The following is a 12,744-nucleotide window of genomic DNA, read 5'->3' on the forward strand; positions in this document are numbered from 1 at the left end:
TTTTATAAAAAATATATATGCCATATCAACTTATTTGACATAAAGGCCAAGGCAGTGCCTATGGTGACGTAATTGCCATAAAAAACTATTTGATATTGCCTGAGAAGCCAAAAGATAAGCTCCCACACTTCAGAGCGACCAATGAGATAGAAAAAATAGACAATACATCATTTTTATCAAGCAACAGAGAGCCATAGAATCAGTTTGTATGAGTTTAACTAGTTGCTTTGAATCCTGAAGTCTCATACAAGGATTAAAAACCCATAATTGGGATTCCGATCAGTCTCAGCCATCGGGAATTCGGGATCAGTAGAGAATCAGACCCGAAAGTACCAACAATTTCCATAAAGGGAACTTCAAATCCTGATTGATCAGAATCAAGATTGGCACCAACCTATCAAAATCAAATTCCAATTTTTAAAACACCAATCTCATCAGACCTGCTTGTCCCAAATTAACATTAGCTACCTCTACTCCTAAACTACTATCTCCATTGTGTAAGATCCTTTTTATGCTCAAAAAAATAGTACGTCATTCTTTCTTATCCAAAGTTGGCACACCCAAACAGAGAATGTTACTCCCGTGCCCTAACCCGGTCTAATTTGAACTGTTGTAATAGGTCTCGGACCGAAAGTAGAAAGTACCACCAGGTTTTTACTTGCAACAGCTCATTGCAAAAGGGGGAGGGATGACCCCACTTGCTTGTGTATTTCATGCCAGTCCAACTAGAGAGCATTCAAGCCTTCCGACCCCAGTTGGTACCCGACACCTCCCTACCCGAGTCCCAGAATGTACCAAAATTGCCAGAAGAGCATGACCATAAGCTAGGGCAAACCCCTAGGGAGGACCAAGTGGGGACAACAAGTAGTCAAGGCATAACACTGCCTTGACCACCGGAAATACCCACCAGAAATAGCTTGGGCTGAATCCAGTGGCATATTTTCGGTGGCCCTTTGGGCTATTGATTGGGTTTCGATGCCCGTGGGCCCCACCACCCTCATCGTGAACATCTCTGGATGACCCCACACACCCTTCCACACCTTTTCTCATGACTTGTACTCTATATGAGTCTAAGGAGGTGGGCCCACGTGCCCTAAATTTTAGAATAACCTACTTGGACCGGACAAGGACCAATCGAATAGGCCCTAAGGATATGACTTATTATAAATAGGAGAGATGAGTTCATTTCTCACCTCTCCCTTGTCCAAAATGTGGAAGAGGGAAAGAAGAGGAGAGAAAGGCAGAGAAGGAAGGAGAAAAAGAAGGAGATGAGAGGAGGAGCTCACCATAGCTCCCGGTTTCGCAAATTCTTGCCGGAATCTTGCTAGAGGTAGGTGCCATCTTCCCCTACCACCTGTTTTTCTTCATTTTTACCTAGTATAGTTGAGCGAGAAAGTGAGCTTAGACCCCAGCACATCCCGGAGCTTGTGTGAGTGCCATTTCACTTCCCCAGTGTGATTGTTAAGCTCAAACGAAGTCGGGTGAGCTCCGACAACAACCTTGACCAAGTGACTAGTTAGGGTTTCGATAATTCGATCATCATATCACCCAAATGGATTGGTGGAATCAGGATTTATTTATCTTAAAAGGAAGGTGGGAAGACCCTCTACAAACTCCATGGAACATATCGAGACGATCGGGCTTGAGCTGGAAAGCCCCAAATCTGTGAGTTCATTTTTGGGAATCCACCAGAAATAACCTGGGCTGTTTCCAGTGGTATATTTTTGGTGAAGTTCCAGATCTTAAGAGCTCTCTATTTAGTCCACTGGAAGCAGGATTGATATTTCCAGTGGATTTCAGCCTTGTTTCAGGTATATATTTTTGGTGACCCTCCTAGAACTGTCAAAAATTGATAAAACCTATACCCTTTGGGGGTAACCCCTATGGGTCCCCTCTGATGTTTCCGACACACATTGACGTCCGATCACCTTTGCACGTAGGACAAAGATACACACGTGCAACGAGATCAGAGGTGAATTGATCATCGGTTGATACACTTGGAACCCAATCCAAACAAATACAACTAAGTTGAGGGATGGTTGACTTTATTTTATGGAATGTTTTAATATGTAGAAATTGCTCACATGTGTTAGGAATTTTAATTAAATATTTTAATGTTAACATGATTATGTTGATAATTGTGAACATGCTATTTATATGGATTCATTATGTTATGAAATATGAATATTGAATATGTGATGTTGAGATGTGTAACGGGATCCTGTTTGGCCGAGGTGGTTTCGGTACCGTGATCATTGTGTGGATGTTGCATTCATGCATTGATTATGTGCATTAGATTAGATATAGTCATGGAATGAACTTTATGGCCGATGGTGATTCTAGTAGTGTACTCCAGGACTATACTTCGAAATGGGTATGCTTTGTGGTCGATGGTGATTCCGGTATTGTGTAGTCCATACTCAATTGCTTGTATGCTAGATAAGTATATAGTCATTGGTTACACTTTGGTGGCTGATGGTGATTATGGTATTGTATACCTTGAGACTATACTTGGAAATGGAGACGCTTTGTGGCTGATGGCAATTCTGGTTTCACGTGGTCCATACTAATTGTATCATTATGCAAGGCATGTAGGATATTATGATTAGGTGACATTCCCTATGCTACGTCCATTTGCCAATAGGGGGTAAGGTGTTTGATAATCCAATAGTGGCATGTTCGATGAACCTTTCAGGAATGCCACACCTATGATATGATGTGATTGTTGCAGGAGGCAAGAAATAGTTTGACATGGCTGATGGTGATTCCGGTGTCGTGACTGCCAGGAGGGGGTTATCAGGGGTTTGTTAGGTGACCAATGATCGTATTCTGGGACCAACAGGCTCCTAATCATGACTAGGGTTTTCATTGCTGGGTGATGTGCGATTTTTGGGACTAGGGATGCAGCCTAATGTATCGTAGTATCATTTATCAGACTTAGTTGTATGTTAGGTGGTTTAATAATCAAATGGACTACATCATTCGCATCATGGACTATGTCTTTATGTCTGTACTCATGGCATCATAAAGTATTATATGTGTATGGTTGATTGTTCTTGATTGTGCATGAACCCCCCTCCTCACTGAGCTAGTTGGAAGCTCACCCCACATACATGTTTTCTTTAGATGATGATGCATGTATAGTGGTGCCTTTGGGTTGTGAATCTATCTTCTCTGGACCCAAGTACGGAGTGACTGACTAGTGGATGCCAGAGGCCGAAGAGCACGACCAGGAATGTGCATGCGACACATGTGCATATGTGGCACCTTGAGTGGGTGGGTGTCCTTTTGTTATTTTGATAACGAATTGTGGATGATATTATTTTTTGACTTATTATATATAAGTCTTGGATATTTGTAAAAGAATAACTTGCTTATGGATATATAATATCATTAGATGATTCCCCATTTAAGTTATGATTCCTCTATGATATACTCTGATTCTATTGTAAATTATTTGGTTCAGTGTGTGAGATTGTGAAGGTTAAGGTATTGCTATCAGAGATCCTGATAGAGGTGTAAGACGGGTAAGCATCTTACTCACACAGCTGGTATACCTAAGTATTACTGGGAGCAGGGTGTGACAGAGAAAAAGACCAACATTAATTTAAACATATTCTTGTTTGGTCTAGAGAAAATCAAGAGTTCAGAGATGTTGGCCATTGAATGGCTAGATTTTTCTTTCTTCTGAATTAGCTTGCACATCTTAGGAGTAAAGAAATCCTCAGCTTCACACTAAAGTTCCAGGCACTGAATAGGTGGGGCAGGGCAAAAAATTTGAAACAAAGGGACATTCACGAAACAAGAACCAGAAACCATAAAACTAGAGAGATTTGAGATCATACATGACTACAAACCCTCACAACAACAGAGAATCAACTTAGTACATCACTTCAAATCTCAAACAAAGAGAGCTATGGATTAAGTTGCTTGAAATGATTAATGAAGCTTAAAGCAGCAAATAAGAATCAACTAACAGAGCACAAACAGATTTCAATATAGTCATAATTGGTTATGATCAACATATCCAAAGGATGTTGTTAATTTTGAAAAACATAATCGATTGGTTCAAGAATGAACGCATTGTTCTAGCCTCCATGTCTTCAACAAGTTTCTTGGGTTTCTCTCTCATATCAGTAAAGAAGAACACGATAGAAGCTGATACATAAGGCAGGAAGAATGCACAAAGAAAATGCCTAGTCACTTGAATGCACAAAGCAAAGGCCTAGTCTCTTAACCAATCGTTGGCTACATTTAAATTAATTCTACAATGTTCAATTCAAGAAAAAGATGAACTCAAGCTTAATGTCAGAAAATCCAATCTCTAGAATTCAAGTAAAATATGAACAAAGCTTAATTTCAGAAGACCCATCTCTAAAATTCAAGTAAAAGAAGAACTAAACTTAATTTCAGAAGACCCATCTCCAGAATTCAACTAAATTCATAAAAAATCCAATAACAAATCAATGAAGATACAAAAGCAATAACATCATAGAAAACAGTTAAATACTCAACTCAAATGTCAAAAATGCCAAAAACATAAAGCGAAGCTACACATGAAAAAAAATTGGGAATGCAAATTAGTCCAAGTACAGAGAAAAAACACAACATCTGAGGTTAGAAGACTATCGAATTGAAGCTTCTCTTCTTTAGTTCTTCTATCCTCTTTTTTTTTTCTTTATTTATTTATTTATTTATTTTTAATCAGGAAAAGGAAAGCAAAATACTAGAAAGAGAGGCTCAAAGGCACAACAATGGCTCTACTATGAATGGGAGAGAAAGATGGAGGTTTGCGCATAAGCGTGTTCGGTTGTTAGTTGTTTGGCTGCGTGAGTGCTTTGATAGCTCGGACCTGAGGAGGCTTCGTTAGTTCCAATTTCGAGGAAGTTATCAGGCAGGATAAGAACATACGAGATATGAGGGATCGGAGGAAGAGGGAAGAATCTTACCTTGAGATAGAGATCGAGTGAAGTTCTTTGAAGGAATCGCGGTTCTTCCCTCACAGGCTCCAACAACAAACCTAAATCAATCATATGGAAATCAATATGAATCGAACTAAATCCAAGTTATCCCTCTCTTCCAATACTTGCAAGCAAATGCAGTGATTAATTTGTACAACATAGAAATCAATAGAGAAGAGAGAGAGAGCATAAATCTGACCTTGAAGGAGAGCCAATTGAAGCTAGGATCGAAGCTTGGTTGAAGTCTTTTGAAGGAACGAATGTGTAATGCCCCAAATTTTGAAACCTTAGATTATATATCTTTTTATGTTATTTTCTAAGCTTTGTTAATATTTGAAGTTAGGCTTTATTTTAATGGCTTAATGAGTTAGCCCAGTGGTTAGTACCTTGATTAATTAGAGGTCCTAGGTTCAAATCTTGTTAGTAGAGTAAATAAGAGAGTTTTATTTAATTGGATTCTTTTTCTTTTATTTTATTTTTTTAAAGGAGATTCTTTCCTTTTATTTTTAAGATTCTTTCTTTTATTTATTTATTTTTTTAAACATTTTTTGTGGATCCCACCCCATTTAGACAAAACATGAAGTTAGAAGAGTGAGAGAAGGGGGAGAAATGGAAGAAAACCTTGGGAAGAGGGAGAGACGTAGGTTATAAAAAAAAAAATAAAGAAAGAGGAAAGAAAATAGAATTGTGAGAAAGAAAAGAAGAAAGGAAGAAAGAGAGAATAGAATCGTGGGAAAGAAAGAAAGAAAGAAAGGGAAAGAAAGCAGAAACGTGAGAAAGAAAGAAAGAAAGGGAGAGGAAGAAGGATTTTGGTTCCTACTCTTCTGTTTTTTTGCCTTCTTCAGGTAATGACGTCCTCTTTTTTTGCTGGTTTTTCTTTTTGGGACCCAATAGGGGTCTTATTTATCCTTAGTTTAAGTTTGGTTCTGCTATTTTTCTTTTGGGACCTAATAGGGATCTTATTTAGGGTTTTTGGGACCCAATAAGGTTTTTCTTGGGACCCAATATGGGACCAAACCATGATCCAATATGGGACCCAAACCGTGACCCAAATTTGATATCCTTTATAAAGGTCTAGGATTCAATTCATTGGGACCATATATATATATATATATATATATATTTAGACCCAAATTAAATTAATCGGTTAATTGTTTTAGACCCAATATGGGACTTATGTGATCAAATCCACTATTGTTTTCTTGGGAACCAAATATTGGGACCTTTTGCTGGTCAAATATGGTAAAGATTTTTTAATATTCTCTGGGCTTCCTAAGAGGGGTAATCAATTCTAATTTGGGGCCTATTGAAGGTCCCTAACATTAATTCTTGGTTGGATCTATAGAAGTGTCTATTGTTGTCCAACTCTTGATCTTTGACTTTTCTTCAAATCTAGCTATACAAAGACCCATGTTTTGTTACCATTAGTTCCCCTACCATAGAAAGAGAATCGATCCACTTAGAGAGAGAATCTGATTCTCGATTTGCATGTTACTTATAAACCAAATTGAGGAAAATTGGGAGACCTGAACTTGTATTTCCCTAATTGCTTAAAACCCAACTATTAATCTTTGGGCATACTTTAGTGGTTAGTAGAGGCATCCTAGGGGAGGTTTCAATCCGAATTTGGGGACCATCTATCCAACGGGTTGAGAGTGTGAAAGTTGCACTTTGAAATTGTAGTTTTTCTAATTACTCCTTGATTACTTAGCTGATCATTCTCATCTTCAGAAGGGTGATAATACCTGTTGAGGGGAATTGTTTCCTAAAGTTTGACCAATGTTTGGGAGGATTGACTTTTGGGTCGACTTTTCAGACGAAAGTGTGGTATTTGAATTAGGTTTGAACTGAGAGATTAATGGGAGAGGTAATTAATTGTAGGTAGTGTTTGATTTGAGCATTCAGAGCTCGGAGGGTGGAAGTAGGAAACTTGTAGTTTGAGGTAAGTGGATTATATTGGGGTTATACCAGAGGCGTGTGGTTTGATTGTGTGATGAGATGTTTTATATGCTTGTATTTTATACTTATTCTAAATTGTGTTTATGTATGATATGAGTTCATGGGAGTGCTTGATAATTGATGAAGGTGTTTATTAATGTGAAGTATATTGATGTGATTCTTATGTGAAGATTTTACCTATGTGTTTTTATAAAGATAGTAATTTTATAAATAGTGATTTTGTGAAAGTGTGTGAGGGAAAATAGACTACTCCGTACTAGACTAGAGAGGGATGTCCCATTGAGCCACAGGACTTATGCCCACTATGCACAATGGTGTATATTTAGTCACAGAGTAGTGACAATAGTGTGGTTGTGTGATCATGTGATAGTGGGGGCCGTGCTTCCCTTTCGTATTATGGGAGGTGGTAGCTTATTTCCCTTAGTGTCGGCTAAAGTGTGATAAAAATGAATATTTCTTTATGATCGCATTTTAATTAAAAGTGTGTTTTAGAGAAATTAAAACTATATGTTTTAACCATTGTTTTTGTCTGATGGTTTTCCCTGTGATGTGCTTTACTATTTTCCCTTACTGAGCTGTTGAGCTTAACCGATTATTTAAACATCACAGATAATTGAGAGGGAGGTATGCGTAGAGCAGGAGTTCGAGGGTGACTTGAAGCTATTATCAGTTTATTTTAATTTGTTAGATGATTGTAGTAGGATGAGGATTTATGTAAACTCTGACAGAGAGGTTTTATTTAAATTTGAGAATGCACCTTAGATTGCCACCAGTATGTAAGGTTTGGGATATTTTATCTATGAGTAGTTTTATATTTTTGACATTTGAGTATTATGAGTTCTCATATGCCTGCTTGTTTTGGTGAATGTTTTGGATCGTTTGATCATTGCCTGTGAGGGTTGTACCCTTACCTATATCTGGGTTTGGGTCATAACAAAATAGTATCAGAGCAATAGGTTTAAAAGTAGAGTCTGGTGGCATAGGGACACTAATAAAATGCATATGTTGATTTTTTTTTTTTAACATTTTGACATGGAAGGATGATTGGTTAATTAAACTCAAAACGTTTTTGATGACTTGATATTATTTATTCTGTTGATAGGTAAATGGTTGTTTATCAGAGGAGACAAGATGATGTAGCGAAGGTGATTGAGCAGTTTAGGAAGTTCCAACCACTTGTGTTTAAGGGAACCATTGATCCTTTATCTGCTAAGTCATGGCTATGGGAGATGAATAAAATCTTTAGGTTGATGAGGACTACTAATACATTGAAGGTGGCGCGTGCCACTTTCATGCTACAGGGTGATGCTGATTACTGGTGGGAGACAACGAGGCATGTACTTGGGGGAGATACTCAACCAATGACTTGGGATAAATTTATTGAAGTATTTAATGAGAAATATTACCCAGCTCCAATTCTTTAGGAGAAAGAGAAAGAATGTTACAGCTGGAACAAGGGACGAGATCAGTGGCAGAGTATGAGAGAAAGTTTGAGGAGCTAGCTCATTTTGCAACACGACTGGTAGACACAGAGGAGAAGAAAGCTAGGCAATTTGAAGATGGACTTAAACCAGAGATAAAGATTGTGGTCGCCATCACCAATCAACTAAATATAGTGATGTGCTTAAGCGAGCCCTGATTGCAGAGAAGAGTTGCAGGGTGGATAGCCACTTAGAGGCAAATGAACAGAGGAAGAAATTCAAGCCAAACAACTATCAGGGTGGAGCTGCCAAGGGGGGGCATGATTTTAGCAATAACAAGAAATTTGTGAGAAATTGCTCCAAATGCGAAAAGGTCCATTCTGGGGAGTGCCACCAGGAGTTTGTGACGTGCTATAAATGTGGAAAGAAGGGGCATTATGCCAATGAATACCTGGAGCAACTAGCTGAAAGAGTCTGTTTCAAGTGTAAGAAGCTAGGACACATAATCAAGGATTATTCTCAAGGGTCTAACCAGAGTACTTAAGGAGGACAAAGGCCTAGGGCATAGGGGAGAGTTTTTGCACTGACAGAGCAGGATGATGAGGCATCACCTGAGGTGGTGATAGGCACACTTACCATATCTAGTTGACCAGCTTATGTTCTTTTTTATTCTAGGTCAACTCATTCTTTTGTCTCGAAGGCTTTTTCATCAAAGATGAATATTGTGGGGAGTGTTTTGAGTAACGAGTTGTTTGTTGCCACTCCATCAGGTGAGATTATGGAGTCCTTTATGATGTTCGAGTCTTGTGTAGTGAAAGTTAATGAGCATGAATAGGTAGCAAACCTTTTCCTGTTAGACATGAAGGACTTTAATATAATTTTAGGAATGGATTGGTTGTCTGCATACCATGCTAGTATTGATTGTTCAAGGAAGGGGATTATATTTTTTGCCTCAAGGTGAAGTTGAGTTTCGGTCTGTGAGTACTAAAACTACACCATCCACACCTATTATATTGGCTTTAAAAGCTAGGCGAATGCTCAAGAAGGGGTGTTGGAGGTTTTTGGCAAATGTAATCGATGTTGAAGCCAAGGGGCCAACTTTTGAAGAGATTCCAGTTGTTCGTGATTTTCTAGTTGTGTTTCCAAAAGACTTAACAGGAATACCACCTGACCGAGAGGTCAAAATTACTATTGACCTTATTCCTAGCATGGGGCCAATTTTTGAAGCACCTTACCATATGGTCCCATCTAAGTTGAAGGAACTCAAAGAGCAGTTGCAAGAGTTACTTGACAAAGGCTATACCGCTACCCCAAAGTGATGATTTATTCGACCAACTACAAGTGGAAAAAGTGTTCTCAAAGATAGATCTTCATTTAGGATATCATCAGCTAAAGGTCAGGAGGGAAGATGTTCCCAAGACAGCTTTTTGGACGAGGTATGGTCATTATGAGTTTGTAGTTATGCCTTTTGGGTTGACTAATGCACCTGCTATCTTTATGTATTTAATGAATCGGGTTTTCCACAAGTACTTGGACCAGTTTGTGGTTGTCTTTATCGATGACATACTGGTCTACTAAAAAAGTATGGAAGAGCATGGGGAGCATCTAAAAATTGTGATGCAGATTCTAAGGGAAGAAAAGTTGTATGCAAAGCTCAAGAACTATGAGTTCTGGTTAGACAATGTTATCTTCTTGGGCTATATAGTATCGGCCAATGGCATATCGGTGGACCCTAGCAAGGTTGAAGCTGTCTACAATTGGGCTAGACCTACTAATGTGACTGAAATCAGGAGTTTCTTAGGTTTGGCTGGCTACTGTAGGAGGTTTGTGGAGGGTTTCTCTCGGATTACTGTACCATTGACAAAACTAACGAGGAAAAATGCCCGATTTGAGTGGACCGATGAATGCGAAGTGAGTTTTGAAGAGTTGAAGCGAAGGTTAACAACTGCCCCAGTGTTAACAATCCCCTCCAATACTGGAGGATTAATGATATATAGTGATGCATATTGGCAGGGGCTTTGCTGTGTTTTAATGCAACATGGCAAGGTAGTGGCTTATGCATCACCATAGTTGAAGCCTTATGAGCAGAATTATTAGACGCATGGCCTAGAATTGGCAGCTGTAGTGTTTGCATTGAAGATTTGGAGACATTATCTGGAGAGAAATGTGAGATATACATTGATCATAAAAGCTTGAAGTATATCTTCACTCAGAAGGGGTTGAACATGAGGCAGAGGCGATGGCTCGAGTTGATCAAAGACTATGATGTTGCTAACAATTACCACCTAGGTAAACCTATCATTGTGGCAGATGCTTTAGGCAGAAAATCACAGGGATACTCTACAACCCTCATAACCACACAATGGCTTATACTCGAGGACTTAAAGGAAGATGAATATAGAAGTGAGGGTTAATCAGGTTAGAGGGAGATTGGTGCATCTTACTATACAACCATCACTGATTGATAATTAAATCCTCTCAGAATGAGGATCCTAAATTGATGAAAATCAAGGAAGGAGTTAAGGAGGGTAAACAACCCGGTTTTATCTTATTGGGTGATGGGACTTTGAGGTATGGTATAAGGCTTTGTGTGCCTAATGATGCTGACCTAAAATGGGAAATTATGGAAGAAATACATAGTACCCCTTATTCTGTACACCCAGATAGCACAAAGATGTATCAGGACATGAAGGGTGTGCATTTGTTACACTTGTGCCCTGACTCGGTCTAATTTGAACTGTTGTGATAGGTCTCTATCTAGAGATCGAAAAAACAGCTAGGTTTTGGCTCACGGCCATCCATTGCCGAAGGGGGAGAGATGACCCCAAGTGTTCATGCATCGCGTGCCACTCTAGCTAGAGGGGGTTCGTACTTTTTGATCCCAGACGATAAGTGACCCGACTCCTCAAATATGAATCCTAGCACGTACCAGAGTTATCGAAAGACCCTATGCATAGCCGAGGGAAACCACCCATGTAAGACCAATTATTGGACAGTAAGCAGTCAAGACAGCGCTGTCTTGACCATCAGAAACAAGCCACCGAATCCACTGGGCTTAAATCCGGTGGGCTATTTTTGGTGAGCATAACAGGCTACTGTCATGGTGTTGATGTCCGTGGGTCTAGCCACTCACATTGTAAATAGTCTTGGATGATCCCAAATCATCCTCCACATCTTCCTCGTGACGTGAGCACATTACAGGCCTAAATAGTCGATGGTTCAACCAAACGGACCCAAGGTCCAAAATTAACACTTAAGTAAGAAATAAGGAATTCATTCCTCATTTCTCTTGTGTCCAATGTAATAAAGGAGAGGAAGGAAGAAAATAGGAAGACGAAGAAGAAGAAGAAAGGGGGAAAGGGTTTACCTTGGTGCCAGCTGTCGCTTAGTTGCCGGAATCACTGTCAGAGGTAAGTACAACCTCCCATGCCACTTTCTCTCTTCATTTTTAACTAGATTAAGCTAGGATTGGATGGAATCTTAGTGTACAAACCATGTTGGGGTTGGGGAATTCATATTATACCCTTTTCGGTGTTGTTGCCGAGCTCGAACCAAGCCCGGTGAGCTTTGGCAACAAGTATTGCAAAATGATTAACTAGGATTTCAATCGTTTAATCGATGTATCTCCCAAACGGCTCAATGGAATCGATATTTTATTGGCTTAGAATGATGCTAGGAACATCCCCTACAAACTCCACAGAACAAATCTCGATGATTATGCTCGAGCCAGAAAACCCCAAAATGGCTGAACACTCCTATACCACCATAGGAAGCAAGCCACCGGAAACACTGGACCTGCTTTCGGTGGCATATCTCTAGTGAACCTCAGAGCCTTAGGAGCTCTCTGTCAGTTCCACTGAAAATAGGACTGAAGTTTTTGATGGAAAAACCGTGTTTCTGGTGGATGTTTTCGGAGACATTACTGTCACTGATAGATATTATCTGTACCCTTTAGGGGTGACCCATGTGGGCCCCTCTCGATGTTCCTGACACGTATTGATGTTCGGTTCCCTTTGTGCCTAGGACAGTGACGCACACGAACCCTGAAGTCAGAATTGAGTTAATTGATCGGTGGCCATACTTGAACCATAGTACATTCGAACAAAAACCAGGTGAGGGATGGACTGTGTTTATTTTAGAGTGTTTATTATTATTAAATTGCTCACATGCTTAGAATTACATGTTTAACTGTAATTGCTTAAATATAATGATGATATGTCATATGTTGCATTTGTCATTTTAAAATTTTGATATGAATTGTTATGGAATTGTATGACAGGATCCGGTGTGGCCGAGGTGGTACCAGTACTATGATCACCGTGTGTGTGGTGTGTGTGAGACGGAATCTGGCATGGCCGAGGTGGTATCAGTGCCATATGTATGTTGCATTCATGCATTGATTA

The sequence above is a fragment of the Macadamia integrifolia genome, chromosome 13 (genome assembly GCF_013358625.1).
Source record: "Macadamia integrifolia cultivar HAES 741 chromosome 13, SCU_Mint_v3, whole genome shotgun sequence".
Taxonomy (NCBI): domain Eukaryota; kingdom Viridiplantae; phylum Streptophyta; class Magnoliopsida; order Proteales; family Proteaceae; genus Macadamia; species Macadamia integrifolia.